At 41.5% G+C, this 17,776-nt stretch overlaps 1 long non-coding RNA gene across 1 annotated transcript in view; it reads right to left on the reverse strand.

Annotated features, from left to right (window-relative positions):
• LOC114676215 (uncharacterized) overlaps window positions 1-17,776 on the reverse strand; it is a 211,520-nt gene that overhangs the window by 21,272 nt on the left and 172,472 nt on the right. Inside the window, exon 2 of the long non-coding RNA XR_003727063.2 lies at window positions 2,076-2,194. This is a non-coding gene — a long non-coding RNA (uncharacterized LOC114676215). The remainder of the gene's footprint in view (window positions 1-2,075; window positions 2,195-17,776) is intronic.

Consider the following 17,776-nt stretch of genomic DNA (forward strand, 5'->3'; position numbering starts at 1 on the left):
TTTTCCATTACAGAATTTCTGCTTGACTCTTTTTAAATTTATCTGATAGAATTCTTCATTTCTTCTCTGTGTTATCTTGAATTTCTCTGAGTTTCTTCAAAACAGTTATTTTGAATTCTCTGTCTGAAAGGTCACATATCTTTGTTTCTCCAGGATTTTTTCCTGGTGCCTTACTTAGTTTATTTGGTGAGGTGTTTTCTGGATGATGTTGATGGTTATTGATGTTTGTCAGTGTCCAAGCATTGAACATTTGGGTATTTATCATAATCTTCACAGTCTGGGCTTGTTTGCAGCCATCTTTCTTCAAAAGGCTTTCCATGCACTTGAAGTGATTTAGGTATTATGAGCTAAGCCAAACTGCATTAGGGGCCACACCAAGCCCAGTAACACTGTGGTTCTTGCAGACTTGTAGAGCTACCACCTTGGTGGTTGTACATAAGATCTAAAAGAATTATCTGCATTACCAGGCAGAGACTTTTACTCTCTTTCCTTACTTTTCCACATAGATGATGCCTGTCTCTCTGTCCTGATTCGGGTGACACAAGCCCCCACTGTGGCCACCATCACTGGGACTGCAGAGTCCAGACCTGAAGCCAGCACAGTACTAGTTCTTGCTCAAGGCCTGCTGTAACCACTACCTACCTACCACCTATGTTTGCTAAGTGCCTAGGGCTCTACAGTCAGCCGGTGGCAAAGCCACCAAACTTATGTTCTTTCCTTCAGGACAGTGAGTCCTCCCAGGCCCTCCTGCATCCAGAGATGCTATCTGGGAGCCAGAAACTGCAGTCAAAAACCTTAGAAATCTACCTGGTGCTTTATATTGCCATGGCTAAGGCCACTCTGCCCTGCCCTTTCCACAAGCCAAGGAGTCTCTCCCTGTGGCTACCACTACCACAGGCCCACAGGGAGTACTATCAGGCTACCACTGATGTTCATTTAAGGCCCCAAATCTCTTCAGTCAGCTTGTGGTATATATTGCTAGGCCTGACACTTACCCTTCAGGGAAGTGTGCTCCCCTGTGGCCCAGGGCAGGTCCAGAAAGGCGATCCAAGAATCAAGGCCTGGAAATGGGGACACCAAGAACTTGATGCTCTACCCCACTGTGGCTGAGTGGTACCTAAGGTACAAGACAAAGCCTCCTTTACTTTATACTCTGCCTTCCTCAATTAAAAGGAGTCTTTCCCTATAGACAACTCAGCTAGGAATGTGCTGAGTCAGACCTGAAGCCAGCATATCTAAGTCTTACCCATAGCCTAGGGTATGTATTACCTGGGTTTAAGTGCTGGTTATTCAGCATTAAAGTGCTCTTTAGTCAGCAAATGATGAATCCTGCCATGACTGGCTACTTCCCTTAAAGGCAGTGGGTTCCCTTCCAGCCCAGGGTGTGTCTAGAAATGTCATCCAGGAGCTAGGAGCTGGAATGGGGAACTTTAAGGCTCTTCCCAGTGCTCTATTGTACTGTGACTGAGCTAGTATTCAAGATACAACACAAAGTCCTCTTTACTCTTCCCTCTTCTCTCCTCAAGAAGGAAGAAGTCAGTTTTTTTTTGCTGCGAGCTCTGCTGCCTGGTATTGGAGGAGGGGTGGTGCAAGCACTCTCTTAACTGCCCCAGCTAGTGTCTCATTAGGATGTGTGCGCCCAACATCCACTGTCTTCGTACCCAGCACAGTGCTAATTGTAGTCCATGGGACCTACACTGCCTTCCAAGTTTGTTTAGAACCCCAGAGCACTTTAGCCCATGGTGGTGAGGCTTGCTGGAGCTCAAGTTCTGACTGCTGGGATTGGCAGTTCCACTCTGGCTAGGGCTGGTCTAAATCCTCTCTCCGTGGGTGGACATCAACTGAGTTCAGGCTGGGTTTGCTTTCCACTGTGACAGGGCAGTAAGGAGTTGAATGCACTCTCACAGGCACTGAGATTTCCCTTCCTCAAATACACAGATTCTCCATGCCACATAGTCATAGTGGTGGGGATGGAAGAGGGGTAGCATTAGTGATTCAAAATTGTTTTTTCTATCCTCTTCAGTGCTTCTTTCAGTGATATGAAGAAGTTAATACCAGGTACTGTGATTGCTCACCTGAGTTTTGGTTCTTATGAAAGTGCTTTTTTATGTAGATGGTTGTTAAATCTGGTGTTCCTGCAGGGGGGATGATCAATGGAGGCTTCTATTTGGCCATCTTGCTCAGCCTCTCCCATCTGTTGAAATAATTTAAAGTGAACTAAATAAATAGAAAGATATTCCATAATCATGCATCAGATGGCAAAATACCCCAAATTAACATATACATTCAATGCAAATCTATTACAATCCCAGCAGCCTTCTTTGCAGGAAAGACAAGCTAATTCTAAATTCATTTTGAAATTTAAGAGATCCAAAATAGCCAAAATAATGTTGAAAAAAGAACAAAGTTGGAAGACTCATACTTTCTGATGTTAAAACATACTACAACCCCGTAGTAATTAAGAAAGCGTAGTGCTGGCATAAGAATAGACATATAGATTAATGATATAGAAGTCAGAGCCCAGAGATAAACCTTATTTTGACATTAAATTGATTTTCAGGAAGATCGTCATGAATCTTTCAACAAATAGTGCTGGGAAACTATATTCACATTCAAAACAATGAACTGAACTCCTACTCCACATCAAACAAAAAAAATTAACTCATGATCATTGATCTAAATGTAAAGCCAAAACTCTAAAGCTCTCAGAAGAAAATACAGGAGAAAACCTTTGTGACTCTTAGTTAGGCATACACTTTTATAAAACAGAATAAAGTCAAGCAACAATTTTAAAAAATAGGTAAACTAGACTTCATCAAAATTAAAAATATTTGTTTCAAATGATACATCAAAAAGTAAAAAGATAAATCATAGAATGATGAAAATAGTTGTAAATTATATATGTGATGAGTCTTGTATCTACTATATAAGAATATTACAACTCAATAATAAAAAGACAATTTAAAAATGTCAAAGGATTTGAATAAACATTTCTCCAAAGCAGATACATAGATGGCCAATAGACAAATGAAAATGTGCTCAATATTATTGACCATCAGGAAACTAATCATACTGTAGCATTTTAATTTACATTTATCTTATCTGAAGCATAAGGAAAGTCATAACCTCTTGACTCTTCCTGAGAGTCATGAGATCCCCCATCCCAATCCCTAGCTCCTGGATGACATTTCTAGACACACCCTGGGACAGAAGGGAACCCGCTGCCTTGAAAGGAAGGAACTAGTCCTGGCAGTGTTCATCATGTGCCGACTAAAGAGCACTCGGACCTTAAGCATAAAGTAAATGTAAATTAAAATGCTACAGCTTTAAAAATATGAGGTTAGGGTTCTCATATATTAGCCCCACCTTTCCTTTAATGTTTTAGGATAGAACTAATGCTCTATTCTTGTTAGGAGAAAGTATACTTACACATTTGATGCTTTTTTAAATTTAAGGCTAACAATTAAACACACACACACACACACTCCACATCATTAGAGAAAAATTTTACAAAAATCAACTCAAGGTGGAGAATTAAAGAAACAAAAACATCTGTTATGATGGTATAAGTCCAAATATATCTGTGGTTGTAATTCATATAAATGAATTAAAATCACCAAATAAAAATTAGGGGTTTTCATATTATAAAACAAGTAAAACCTAATAAATGATAGAAACAATAAACCAATGGGCCAGAGTAGTACTAAGTCAAGGTATATGCTACTTCCTGGAGAAACATCTGTAAGAAATCTAAGAGAAGAGTTTAAAATACAGTAATGAAGAAGATACATCATATAAATCAGGCATCCCCAACCCTGGGAGCATGGACTGGTACCTGTCCATGGCCTGTTAGGTACCAGGCAGCACAGCAGGAGGTGAGCAGCTGATGAGAGAGCGTGACCACCTGGCTCCGCCTCTCAGCTCAGCAGGGCATTAGGTTATCATAGGAGTGCAAACTCTGTTGTGAACCGTGCATGCGAAGGATCTAGGTGGTGTGCTCCTTATGAGAACCTAATGCCTGATGATCTGAGGTGGAACAGTTTCATCCTGAAACTATCCCCACCTCCCACAATGCCCCATCCCCCATCCATAAAAAAAATTGATGTCTAAGAAACCAGTCCCTGGTGCCAAAAAGGTTGGGGACCACTGCTGCACAGAGGGAAAGAAAGTGAATAGAAATAAAGAGCATAACTTTCTGAAAATAGATGAATAAAATCAGATATGTTTGAATATATTTCTATGTATGAAAAATCATTTAGAGATAGTTACAAAATGTCATTAGAGCAAACTTGAATAAAAGAATAAATATATTTTGTGGATGGCAGTACAATGTGATAAAACATAAAATTTCTAAATGTTAAATAATATATTATCTCAATATTATTCCATTCAAAATTACACAGGGGTTTTCATGAAACTTAACAAACTCCACCTAAAATTCATAGGCAAGAAAAGCATCAAGAATAACTAAGATATCACATGATCTCACTCATGTGTGCAATCTAAAAAAGGTTGATCTTGGCCAGGCGTGGTGGCTCATGCCTGTAATCCCAGCAGTTTAGGAGGCCGAGGTGTGTGGATCACCTGAGGTCAGGAGTTCAAGGCTAACATGGCGAAACTCCATCTCTATTAAAAATACAAAATTAGCCAGGCATCATGACGGGTGCCTGTAGTCCCAGCTTCACGGGAGGCCGAGGCAAGAGAATTGCTTGAACTCAGGAGGTAGAGGTTGCAGTGAGCCAAGATCGTGCTATTGCACTCCAGCCTGGGCGACAGAGGGGAGGCTCTGTCTCAATCAATCAACCAATCAGTTGCTCTTATAAAGGTTGAGAGTAAAACTGTGATTACCACAGCCTGAGAAGGGTAGAGAGGAGGGGAGCATTATTAGAGGTTGCTCAACAGGTACAATATTAGATAACTAGATAGGAGGATGACTACAGCCAACAATAATGCATTGTATGTTTCAAATAGCTAGAGGAGAGGATTTTGAATGTCCTTACAGCAAAAAAATAAAATAAGGTGATGAGTATGCTCATTACCATGACTTGATGATTACACAGTGTATGCATGGATCAAAACGACATATTGTACCCCATAAATACGTATTATTCAATTATTATGTGTTAAGAGAATAATAACTAAGATGTATTTGAAGAAGGATAAGGCAGGGGGCAACTTGTTATCCCAGCTATAAAACGTTTTGCAAAGTTTTGCAAAGTATAATAAAAATCCAGAATAATGAAAGCATAAAAATAAATAGATTGGTGGAATAGAACAGAAAATCCAAACTAAGTCCTGTGATTAACTAGACAGATGAGAACTGACTTTACAAATTATGGATAAAGTATATACTCTTCAGTATATTGTGCTTTCATAATTCTACATCCACAGTAAAAAAAAGTAAAATACTCCATGCAGTACAAGGAATTAAATTACAGAGAAATTAAATTTCTCATAATTTAGAAGTTTAAAACTTTCAGAAGGGAATATAGGACAATATGAGCTTGACATCCTGTAGGAATATTTTAACAAAACACAGAAAGTAATCATAAAGAAATAAAATAGTACAATTAATCTCAATTAAATTATTTTTTTTGAATGATATGAAACACCATAAAGCAACTGAAATGGAAAGTCACTGATTGTGGCTATTCACGAATAAAAGACAAATGTTTATTCTAGTATAAACCCTTTTGGAGCCAGCTGAGCTGGTTAGAAATTGTGCATTTATTACTTAAAACTGAGCTTGAGCAAGTAGCTCAATTTTTTAGTACTTCAGTTTTCTTATCTGTAAAATGGAATTATTACCTAACTTAAAAGGTTGAGACAATTTACTGCACTCATATATCTAAAATGCTCAGAAAGTACCAGGAACAAAGCTCAATAAGGGTTAGCTATTACTGTTATTATCCAGAATATATAAATTCCTACCGATCAATTAGAAAAATATAAGCAATCTCAGTTTTAATATAGACAAAATGACAAATACACATACGAATACACTCAACCCTCCATAATCAGATGCATAGAAGGTGAAAGAACACTGAATTCCAAGTTCACAAGTCTTTGATTGAATTAAAACATCAGGCCTGAAAATACCAAGTGCAGGATCATAATTTATAAAATATAGAACTCTGATATATTGGCGGAAGAAGTGTAAATTGACACAATATCTTTGGAGATCACTCTCAGAACATGTAATAAAGTTGGAAATGTGCAATAACCCACAAATTCCACATCTATAGCCACAACTTAGAAAAACTCATCATTTACAAATTGGACTTGAGACCACCAAACTGTCCATCAGTGAAAGAACAGATAAATAAATTTTGAAATATTTACATGATGGATTTCTAAGCCATGGTGAACATGAATATGGTAAATCAATTTTGAAGACAGTTTGGCAGTTTCTTACAAAACTAAATATGCTCTTACCGTAAAATTCAGAAATCATGCTCACTGGTATTTACCCAAAAGATTTGAACTTGTATTGATACAAACACCTGTACACGAATATTTACAACAGCTTTATTTGTAATTGCCAAAATTTGTAAACAACCAAGATGTCCTTCAGGAGGTGAATGGATATACTGTGTGCATTCAGAAAATGAAATATTATGCAGCACCAAAAAGAAATGAGCTATCAAGCTGTGAAAAGACATGGATAAACCTTAAATGCATGTTACTAAGTGAAAGAAGCCAGTTGTAAAAACCTACATCCTATGGTATTTCCACTATACGACATTCTGGAAAAGACAAAACAATAGAGGCAGGAAAAGGACCAATGGTTGCCGGGGATTTGAAGCAGAAGAGGAAGAGATACACAGCCTCAGTATAAGGGATGTTTATGTCACTGAAACTATTCTTTATGATACTGTAATGGTGGATGCATAACATTATGCACTTGTCAAAACCATAGAACTGCAGATCACAAAGAATGCATCTAATATAATTCTTCACAAAGAATGAAACTAAAGTCTAATGAATCCACTAGACTTTAGTTAATAATAATGTATTAACACTGGTTCATCAATTGTAAAAAATGTACCACTCTGGTGCAGGATTCTGATGAAAAGGCTTATGAGAACCTAGTTTCTGTTCAATTTGACTGTGAAGTTAAAACAGCTATAAAAAATATTTAAAGGGAAAAAATAATAATAGAATATCTAGAACTCATGTATGGATTTGAATAATTCTCAAAATGAAAGTGAAAATAAACTGCAGAAATCTACATTAGAGTAAAATTAAAAATCCACATTACAGTAAAATTAATATAGTATTAGAAAAATGGAAAATATGCTATTTGTTGTTTTAATGTATACTTATTAAGTGTAATAATATAAAATCATGTAAGGCCTAAAGAAGTATCAGGTTTCAAGATGATAGTTTTTTCTGAGTGGTAGTTAGGGGTCTTCAATTAAAATATGTAATATTTTCATTCTTCAAAAAAATCGGAAGGATAGAATCATAAAATATTCCTTAAATATAAGACAATAAAAGTTGGAATTCTCAAATTGTGCCTGACACAAGTTGGCCCCTTATTAAATGTTCTTGCATGATTCTTGTTCTGGTTCTATTTTTTTCAGGTCATGCTTCCTCTCTCTGAGGCCTCTCTGCCTAAGACAAAGTGAAAAGTTGGTTTAATGGAAGCAACAGGGGCCTTGGAGGCAGGCAATCTGGACTTGAACATCAGGTCTGCCACCGACTGTCTCCATACCCTTGAGCAAGCCACTTAATCCCACAAGTCATTCTAAGATGAGAAGTTTGAATCAGGTCATGGGCAACGTTCCTTCTGTCTTTAATAGTCTATAGCTCTGAGCTAAAACAGTTGTACAAGTGAGCTTAGGGGTTCCCCATTTTAGTAGGTTACTATCATTCAAAGAACACTGACTACCTTTCAAAATAGTTCCTATAACCTATACAGCACCTTGTGGTATTCTCTACAACAAATTAAACATCTCTGTATTTCAGGTTGGTGCTGTGGGCAAGATGAGGCATCTGCATTGGCATGGGAATCAACATGTGTGAGGAGTGTGCTGTGTCCACTGAACATGATCAGTTGAGTGATAGACCCACACCATCCACTACAAGCACCAACATCCCCCCTCCTCTTTATCTATTTTTTCTTTTTAGCTCTTCACATCATCGAATATATCATCTTGTTAGGTTTTTATCGGTTTTTCTCTTAGTTTTCTATGTACTTGGGGAGAATATAATGACAAAAATACCCCCTTTCCATGGAGTTTACATTATTCTACTATCAGGCATAGCACATGCTCATTAAATATTTGTCAAAGGAATGATTAAGTGAACATATTTGTAGCCAACTTCAAATTAAGAGAGGCCCCAAGTCCATCTGCATTTTAAAGAACGCTTTAACTTCTATCCATGACCTCTGCCCTGCTCTTATCATCCCATAAGCAAAATTTCAATTCTTGCTAAATTGTATTCTCAAAACGTCATGTATATAACTTTTATGGCATTTATCACATCCTGCATTACATTATATGTCAGGCCTCTGAGCCCAAGCCAAGCCATCGCATCCCCTGTGACTTACACGTCACTGAAGAATCACAAAAGAAGTGAAAATGCCCTGCCTCGCCTTAACCGATGACATTCCACCACAAAAGAAGTGAAAATGCCCTGCCCTTGCCTTAAGTGATGACATTACCTTGTGAAACTCCTTTTCCTGGCTCATCCTGCCTCTAAAAGCTCCCCCACTTAGCACCTTGTGACCCCCACTCCTGCCCGCCAGAGAACAACCCTCCTTTGACTGTAATTTTCCTTTACCTACCCAAATCCTACAAAACAGCCCCACCCTTATCTCCCCTTGCTGACTCTCTTTTTGGACTCAGCCCGCCTGCACCCAGGTGATTAAAAAGCTTTATTGCTCACACAAAGCCTGTTTGGTGGTCTCTTCACACAGATGCGCATGACATTTTGGTGGTGTGACTCAGATCGGGGGACCTCCCTTGGGAGATCAATCACCTGCCCTCCTGCTTTGTTCCGTGAGAAAGATCCACCTATGACCTCTGGTCCTCAGACCAACCAGCCCAAGGAATATCTCACCAATTTTAAATCAGGTAAGCGGCCCCTTTTTACTCTCTTCTCCAACCTCTCTCACTATCCCTCAACCTCTTTCAATCTTGGTGCCACCCTTCAATCTCTCCCTTCTCTTAATCTCAATTCCTTTCATTTTCTGGTAGAGATAAAGGAGACACGTTTTATCCGTGGACGCAAAACGCCGGCACCGGTCACAGACTAGGGAAGGCAGCCTTCCCTTGGTGTTTAATCATTGCAGGGACGCCTCTCTGGTTACTCACCCATGTTTCAGAGGTGTCTGACCACGCTGCAGGGATGCCTGCCTTGGTCCTTCACCCTTAGTGGCAAGTCCCGCTTTTCTGGGGGAGGGGCAAGCACCCCGACCCCTTCTCTCCCTGTCTCTACCCCTTCTCTGCTTTTCTGGGGGAGGGGCAAGAACCCTGACCTGTTATTTTTGCACCCCAATCCCTTACTTCCACACTCCAACCCATTTCCCACTTTTCTGGAGGGCAAGAACCCCAGAACTCCTTCTCTCCGTGTCTCTACTCTCTCTTTTCTCTGGGCTTGCCTCCTTCACTATGGGCAACCTTCCACCCTCCATTCCTCCTCCTTCTCCCTTAGCCTGTGTTCTCAAGAACTCAAAACCTCTTCAACTCACACCAGACCTAAAACCTAAATGCCTTATTTTCTTCTACAATGCCGCTTGACCCCAATACAAACTCGACCGTAGTTCCAAATAGCCAGAAAACGGCACTTTCGATTTTTCCATCCTACAAGATCTAAATAATTCTTGTGATAAAATGGGCAAATGGTCTGAGGTGCCTGACGTCCAGGCATTCTTTTACACATCGGTCCCTCCCTAGTCTCTGTTCCCAATGCAACTCATCCCAAGTCTTCCTTCTTTCCCTCCCACCTGTCCCCTCAGTCCCAACCCCAAGCATCACTGAGTCTTTCCAGTCTTCCTTTTCTACAGACACATCTGACCTCTGTCCTCCTCGCCAGGCTGAGCTAGGTCCCAATTTTTCCTCAGTTTCTGCTCCCCCATCCTATAATCCTTTTATCACCTACCCTCACACCCGGTCTGGCTCACAGTTTTGTTCCACGACTAGCCCTCCCCGACCTGTCCAGCAATTTCCTCTTTAAAAAGTGGCTAGAGCTAAAGGCTTAGTCAAGGTTAATGTTCCTTTTTCTTTATCCGACCTCTCCCAAATCAGTTAGCATTTAGGCTCTTTTTCATCAAATATGAAAAACCTAGCCCAGTTCATGATCCGTTTAGCAGCAACCCTGAGATGCTTTTCAGCCTAGACCCTGAAAGGTCAGAAGGCCATCTTATTCTCAATATGCATTGTATTTTATTACCCAATCTGCTCCCGACATTAAATAAAACTCCAAAAATTAAATTCCGGCCCTTAAACCCCACAACAGGACTTAATGAACCTCGCCTTCAAGGTGTACAATAATAGAGTAGAGGCAGCCAAGTAGCAACTTATTTCTGAGTTGCAATTCCTTGCCTCCACTGTGAGACAAACCCCAGCCACATCTCCAGCACACAACTCCAAACGCCTGAACCGCAGCTGCCAGGGGTTTCTCCAGAACCTCCTCCCCCAGGAGCTTACTACAAGTGCCGGAAATCTGGCCACTGGACCAAGGAATGCCCACAGCCTGGGATTCCTCCTAAGCCATGTCCCATCTGTGCGGGACCCCACTGGAGATTGGACCGTCCAACTCAACCTACAGCCACTCCCAGAGCCCCTAGAGCTCTGGTCCAGGGCTCTGTCTGACTCCTTCCCAGATCTTCTTGGCTTAGCGGCTGAAGACTGACGCTGCCCCATTGGCTTGGAAGCCTCCTGGAACATCACAGATGCTTTGGGTAACTCTTACAGTGGAGGGTAAGTCTGTCCCCTTCTTAATCAATATGGAGGCTACCCACTCCACATTACCTTCTTTTCAAGGGACTGTTTCCCTTGCCTCCATAACTGTTGTGGGTATTGACGACCAGGCTTCTAAACCTCTTAAAATTTCCCAAGTCTAGTGCCAACTTGGACAACATTCTTTTATGCACTCCTTTTTACTTATCCCCACCTGTCCAGTTCCCTTATTAGGTCAAGAAATTTTAACTAAATTATCTGCTTCCCTGACTATTCCTAGGCTACAGCCACACCTCATTGCTGCCTTTTCTCCCAGTTCAAAGCCTCCTTCACATCCTCCCCTCGTATCCCCCCACCTTAACCCACAGGTATAGGATACCTCTACTTCCTCCTTGGCGACTGATCATGCACTCCTCACCATCTCATCACCCTTACCCCACTCAATGCCAATATCCCATCCCACAGCATGCTTCAAAAGGATTAAAGCGTGTTATCACTCGCCCGCTACAGCATGACCTTTTAAAGCCTGTAAACTCCCCTTACAATTCCCCCATTTTACCTATCCTAAAACCGGACAAGGCTTACAGGTTAGTTCAAGATCTGCACCTTATCAAACAAATTGTCTTCCTTATCCACCTGTGGTGCCAAGCCCATATACTCTCGTATCCTCAATACCTCCCTCCACAACCCATTATTCTGCTCTGGATCTCAAACATACTTTTTTAACTATTCCTTTACACCCTTCATCCCAGCCTCTCTTTGCTTTCACTTGGACTGACCCTGACACCCATCAGGCTCAGCAAATTACCTAGGATCTACTGCCGCAAGGCCTCAAGGACAGCCCCATTACTTCAGTCAAGCCCAAATTTCTTCCTCATCTGTTAGCTATCTCGGCATAATTCTCATAAATACACACTTACTCTCCCTGCTGATCATGTCCGGCTAATCTCCCAAACCCCAATCCCTTCTACAAAACAACAACTCCTTTCCTTCCTAGGCATGGTTAGTGTGGTCAGATTTCTTACACAAGAGCCAGGACCACGTCCTATAGCCTTTCTGTCCAAACAACTTGACCTTACTGTTTTAGCCTAGTCCTCATGTCTGTCGTACAGCAGCTACCACTGCTTTAATACTGTTATAAAAATCACAAACTATGCTCAACTCTCTACAGTTCTCATAACTTGCAAAATCTATTTTCTTCCCCCAACCATCGCTCAAGACAATGCTTATGCTGATAAAGTAACTGAAAAGCAACCATCAAAAAGCATCAGATCCGATTGCTCAGGACAATGCTTATGCTGGTAAGTTAGCTAAAAAAGCAGCTAGCTTCCAACTTCTATCCCACAGGGCAGTTTTCCTTCTTCACGTCGGCCACTCCCACCTACTCCCCTGCTAAAACTTCCACCTCTCAATCTCTTCCCACACAAGGCAAATGGTTCTTAGACCAAGGAAAATATCTCCTTCCAGCCTCACAGGCCCATTTTATTCTGTTGTCATTTCATAACCTCTTCCACGTAGGTTACAAGCTGCTAGCCTGCCTCTTAGAACCTTTCCATCATGGAAATCCATCCTCAAGATCACTTCTCAGTGTTCCATCTGCTATTCTACTATTCCTCAGGAATTTCTCAGGCCCCCTCCCTTCCCTACACATCAAGCTCCAGGTTTTCCCCCCCCCCGCCCAGGATGGCAAATTGACTTTACTCACATGCCTCCAGTCAGGAAACTAAAATACCTCTTGATCTAGGTAGACACTTTCACTGGATAGGTAGAGGCCTTTCCCACAGGGTCTGAGAAGGCCACCGCTGTCATTTCTTCTGTTATACCCAGACCGTTTGTTCCCCAAAGAAGACCACCAGAGTCCAGAGTCAAAGCCAAGCGGCAAGGGTCTTTACTACAAGTTCGAACTTGGTCCCTCCCTTCCACAGCATACAAGAGGGCCTCGAACAATGCGAGTGCTTGCTTTTTATAGCCCGATGTAAACAGGATATGTAAAGTTACAGGGAACAAGGTAATTCTCTCGGTTACAGCATTACAATTGGTTAACATTATACATTTAGCATTCCTTATCGGAGATCTCCCAGGTGATGTTTTTCTGAAGTTTGAAAGAAATATGGAGGAATGTGTTTGTGCTGGGCTCAGGAAGTTGGGAGATATATGGGGGATGTGCCTCATTCCTTTCACTTCCCTTCTGTCAGACATAATTCCTCAGTTTGGCCTTCCCACCTCTATACAGTCTGATATGGGACCAGCCTTTATTAGTCAAATCACCCAAGCAGTTTCTCAGGCTCTTGGTATTCAGTGAAACCTTTATATCCTTTACCATCCTCAATGTTCAGGAAAGGTAGAATGGACTAATGGTCTTTTAAAAACACACCTCACTGTTTTGATTTAATTTGGCACCAACTGTTTTGATTTAATTTAATGTAACTTAATTTAGGAGAGCTAAGTAATTAAACATGAGGCCAAAGTACATAAGAAAGTGGCAGTCTTTTATTGCAAATATGCATACACTCTCGGACGAGGTTCTCTGGTCCTCAGGTGTGGGGGGCCAGGGAAGTCGCGCCGGCGCTCTCAGGTGATGTTCTCTGGTCCACGAACGTGGGGGGCCGAAGAAGTCACACCGGCTCCGGCCTGGGAGCTGGAAGGGGAGGAGTTCGGGGTGTGTGTGTAGGAGTGGCTTCTTGAATTTCGGTGTCCTCAGCTTGACGTCATTCTGCGCATGCTCAGTTGATTTGGTTCTTTTCCCGGGCACGGGAAAATCTGTGAAGAAGAACCCGGAAACAACAGGGACTGCTCCATCTTGTTTACCTTCCTCCATCTTGTCCCTTTTCCTTCACCCAAACAGTCCAACCTCTTATTGATTATAAGAATTTAGGGCGTCGTGGTCTGTCTGGCTGCTTCCTGCTGTTAAGGGGTGTAGTTAGGGTCTGAGGTTGGCAGTCGGGTGTAGGGATGCAGGAGCATTTGGTTGAAGGTGACTCGGGTGATCTCTTGGACCTTGGCTCGGAAAAAATTTTATTAGAATGGGAGCAAGACATAACATAAGGCAGAGGATTAGTATGGGAATTAGGAATGGAAGCACCTGCTGTACTACAGGCGGTAGCCATACCAGTGGTCCGGGGGTTAAGGGGGCATTAAATTGTTGAAGCTAGGGAAACCCTGATAATTAAGGGAAGAAAAACAGCCCGCTTTTGGATGTTATTGCTGGAGCTGAGCTGGGAAGCTAGTTCAGACAATTCTCCTTCGCTATATAGGGTTAAGCTAGGCACTAAAGATACCGGAACGCAAAGGGACTGGGTGATGGAGGTATGGTTAAGAGTTTTAGATAGAGTTTGGTTACACCAAAAGTAGCCTCCAACAGGGGCCGTCTGGGTCCTGCTGGGAGCTTATGTGCAATTACACCATGAAGAGTTTGGCGTAGAGTAGCAAAAAGGAATCTCTGTCTCACTCTGTCTCTCTTCATCTCTGTCTCTGTTCATCTCTGTATCTCTTCATCTATCTCTCTCTGTCTCTCTTCATCTCTGTCTCTATCTCTGTCTCTCTCCATCTGTCTCTCCCCATCTCTGTCTTTGTCTCTCTCCACCTCTGTCTCTCTCTCTGTCTCTCTCCATCTATCTCTGTCTCTCCTCATCTCTCTCTATCTCTGTCTCTCTCCATCTGTCTCTCTCTTTGTCTCCATCTCCATCTCCGTCTGTCTCTCCACCTCCCGCTCATTAAGGCTGCTCCCCTCACCAACTCCCCTACCTCCTGGCTTCTCCCTATCTCTGACTCAACAGGGACTGAGTGCCGCAGAGGCCCTTGGGGAGGTCTGGGCTTTCTACTGCATTCTGGTTATAGCCTCTCCTTCCCTGTATCTGTCCTTCATCCTGGCCTAATGAGTCCACATTTTATTTAGGGAGAGGGCAGAGTGCCCTGCATGACTGAGTGTATCTGGTTGTCTGTAGACCAGGTTTAGAATCTCCATACAAAGTTAGGATTAGTAGGAGTAACTAGGGGAATTAGAGTGAACCATAATAATGATGACAAAGGTGTAGAGGGTAAGTTCAACATTGCCGAAATCACAAAGGGCACCCTGCCAAGCTAGGTCTTCTATGAGAGTAAAAAGTTGGGAAACCTACTGGTTGGGGGATGGGTCGGGAAGGAGGGTGTCTATGGGGTTTATGAGGGAAAAGTCAGTTAAGTTAAGATGAAGAATGGTGAGGAAGCGGGAAAATTTGAGGAGGGTGTTGATCCTTGAGTAGAACCTGGCCACCTGGAGATAAGGGAAGGGGAATAGATGTTTTGAGTTAGGTTAAGATGTTTCATCCGAAGAGGGGGGTGGGACAAGAGGACATGATGAGGAAAGAGTAGGCAAAACATGCATAGTCCAGGCAGTAACTTAGCATTAGGGTCTGGCGAGGGTTAGACGGTTTACCGGCTACCCCAACTACTGAGATAGTGGATGGCTGGCTAGGCTTCACCCAAACACTCACCAAACTCAGTCACCAACTTAAAAAGGACTGGACAATACTTTTACCACTTTCCCTTCTCAGAATTCAGGCCTGTCCTCGAAATGCTGCAGGTTCCAGCCCATTCGAGCTCCTGTGTGGACACTCCTTTTCATTAGGTCGCAGTCTCATTCCAGACACCAGACCAACTTGGACTGCACCCCAAAAAACTTGTCATCCCTACTATCTTCTGTCTAGTCATACTCCTATTCACCGTTCTCAACTACTCATAAATGCCCTGCTCATGTTTACACTGCTAGTTTACACTGTTTCTCCAAGCCATCACAGCTGATATCTCCTAGTGCTATCCCAAACCGCCACTCTAAATTCCCTCTTAAAGTAAATAAACAATCTTTGCCAGCAAGGCTATGCTGAGCCTCCTTAAGCACTCTATAATTAGATGCCCTAGGTCCTCCCAATTCTTAGTCCTTTAAATACCTGTTTTCTCTCCTTCTCTTATTCAGACCTTGTGTCTTCCGTTTAGTTTTTCAATTCATACAAAACCGCATCCAGGCCATCACCAATATGACAAATGCTTCTTCTAACAACCCCACACTATCACCCCTTCAGCTTAATCTCTCCCACTCTAGGCTCCCACGCTGCCCCTAATCCCGCTTGAAGCAGTACTGAGAAACGTTGCCCATTCTCTCTCTCTCCACACCACCCCCTAACACTTAAACACTTTTATTTTTCTTATTAATATAAGAAGGCAGGAAAGTCAGGCCTCTGATCCCAAGCCAAGCCATTGCATCCCCTGTGACTTGCGGGTATACGCCCAGATGGCCTGAAGTAACTGAAGAATCACAAAAGAAGTGAAAATGCCCTGCCCCCGCCTTAACTGATGACATTCTACCACAAAAGAAGTGAAAATGGCCAGTCCTTGCCTTAAGCGATGACATTACCTTGTGAAAGTCCTTTTCCTGGCTCATCCTGGCTCAAAAAGCTCCCCCACTGAGCACCCTGTGACCTCCACTTCTGCCCGCCAGAGAACAACCCCCCTTTGACTGTAATTTTCCTTTACCTACCCAAATCCTATAAAACGGACCCACCCTATCTCCCTTCCCTGACTCTTTTCGGACTCAGCCCCCCTGCACCCAGGTGATTAGAAAGCTTTATTGCTCACACAAAGCCTGTTTGGTGGTCTCTTCACACGGATGCGCATGACATTATAGTTGTGTCATCTTTTCTGTAGTGGAGACTAAGTGGAACTGGGCCTAAGTAATCTTATTTTCTAGCCAGCCTATACGTCACAATATATGTTTTTAACTATGGTATTGCAATTGGCATCCTGTCCTTCCTCACTCTTTCTTCCTTTCTCTCCATGTCTCTTTTCTCTCTTCTCACATGCACTCAAAATTAATCTGTATATTCAGATGTAGCAGAAAGGTTTTGAAATGACAAAGTGTTAATATTTATCTGGTAAAATCATCACTTCAAAACATCCAAGAAATTATGGAAAAAAATTATAAATATTAAATGGGAGTGAGAAGCTACAAGAGTAATAGAATTTGATGCTAAAATAGAACAAAGAGATCAATAGAGTAGAAAATTCAGAAATAGACTCAAATACATATGGAGAATTTAACGTACATTTAAAGATTTGTTGCAAATTAGTAGTATCTGTGAGTAATACTTGGATTCATTCATTTTCACAGGTTTATAATATTTAATTTTATGGCTACACCATATTAAACTACTTTTGTGCATATGGACATTTAGATTTCTTCTATTTTTAAATAATGCTTTAAAAAAATCATCAAACTTGTCTCATAGTACATAAACGGAGCTTAATAAGTGATGTTCCTAGAAATGGAATTGCTGTGTCATATGGTGCATTCCTATGTGCCATAGGGTATGCAAAAATTTAAATGCATTAGATATTGTCAAATTACATCCTCATATTGCTTTTCAAAATTTATTACATGCAAATAAAAATCACACTGACCAAAACTGTATACATAAAATATCAAAACTAAAGATGACACACAGGTAAACATGTTTATGGCAAAATGAGGATGGTGTTTTAAACTGTAAGTGAAAACTCAGAACCCATCAAAGAATAGTGCATGTAATTAAATTTACATTACTAATAATAGAATAAATTAAAAACCAGATATTATTTGCAGCATAGAAGTTAATTGACTATTCTAATAACTTATGAATAAAAAAGAAAATGCAATAAAAATGGTAAAAGAACAGAACTACCATTCAACCCAGAAATCCTGTTACTCCGTATATACCCAAAGAAATATAAATTCGTCTACCGTAGACACATGTGCTCGTGTGTTCATTGCAACACTATTCACTATATCAAAGACATGGAAGCAACCTAAATACCCATCAGCAATAAACTAGATAAGGAAAATGTGGTACATGCAC

Source organism: Macaca mulatta, chromosome 2 (assembly GCF_049350105.2).
Source record: "Macaca mulatta isolate MMU2019108-1 chromosome 2, T2T-MMU8v2.0, whole genome shotgun sequence".
NCBI classification, from domain to species: Eukaryota; Metazoa; Chordata; class Mammalia; order Primates; family Cercopithecidae; genus Macaca; species Macaca mulatta.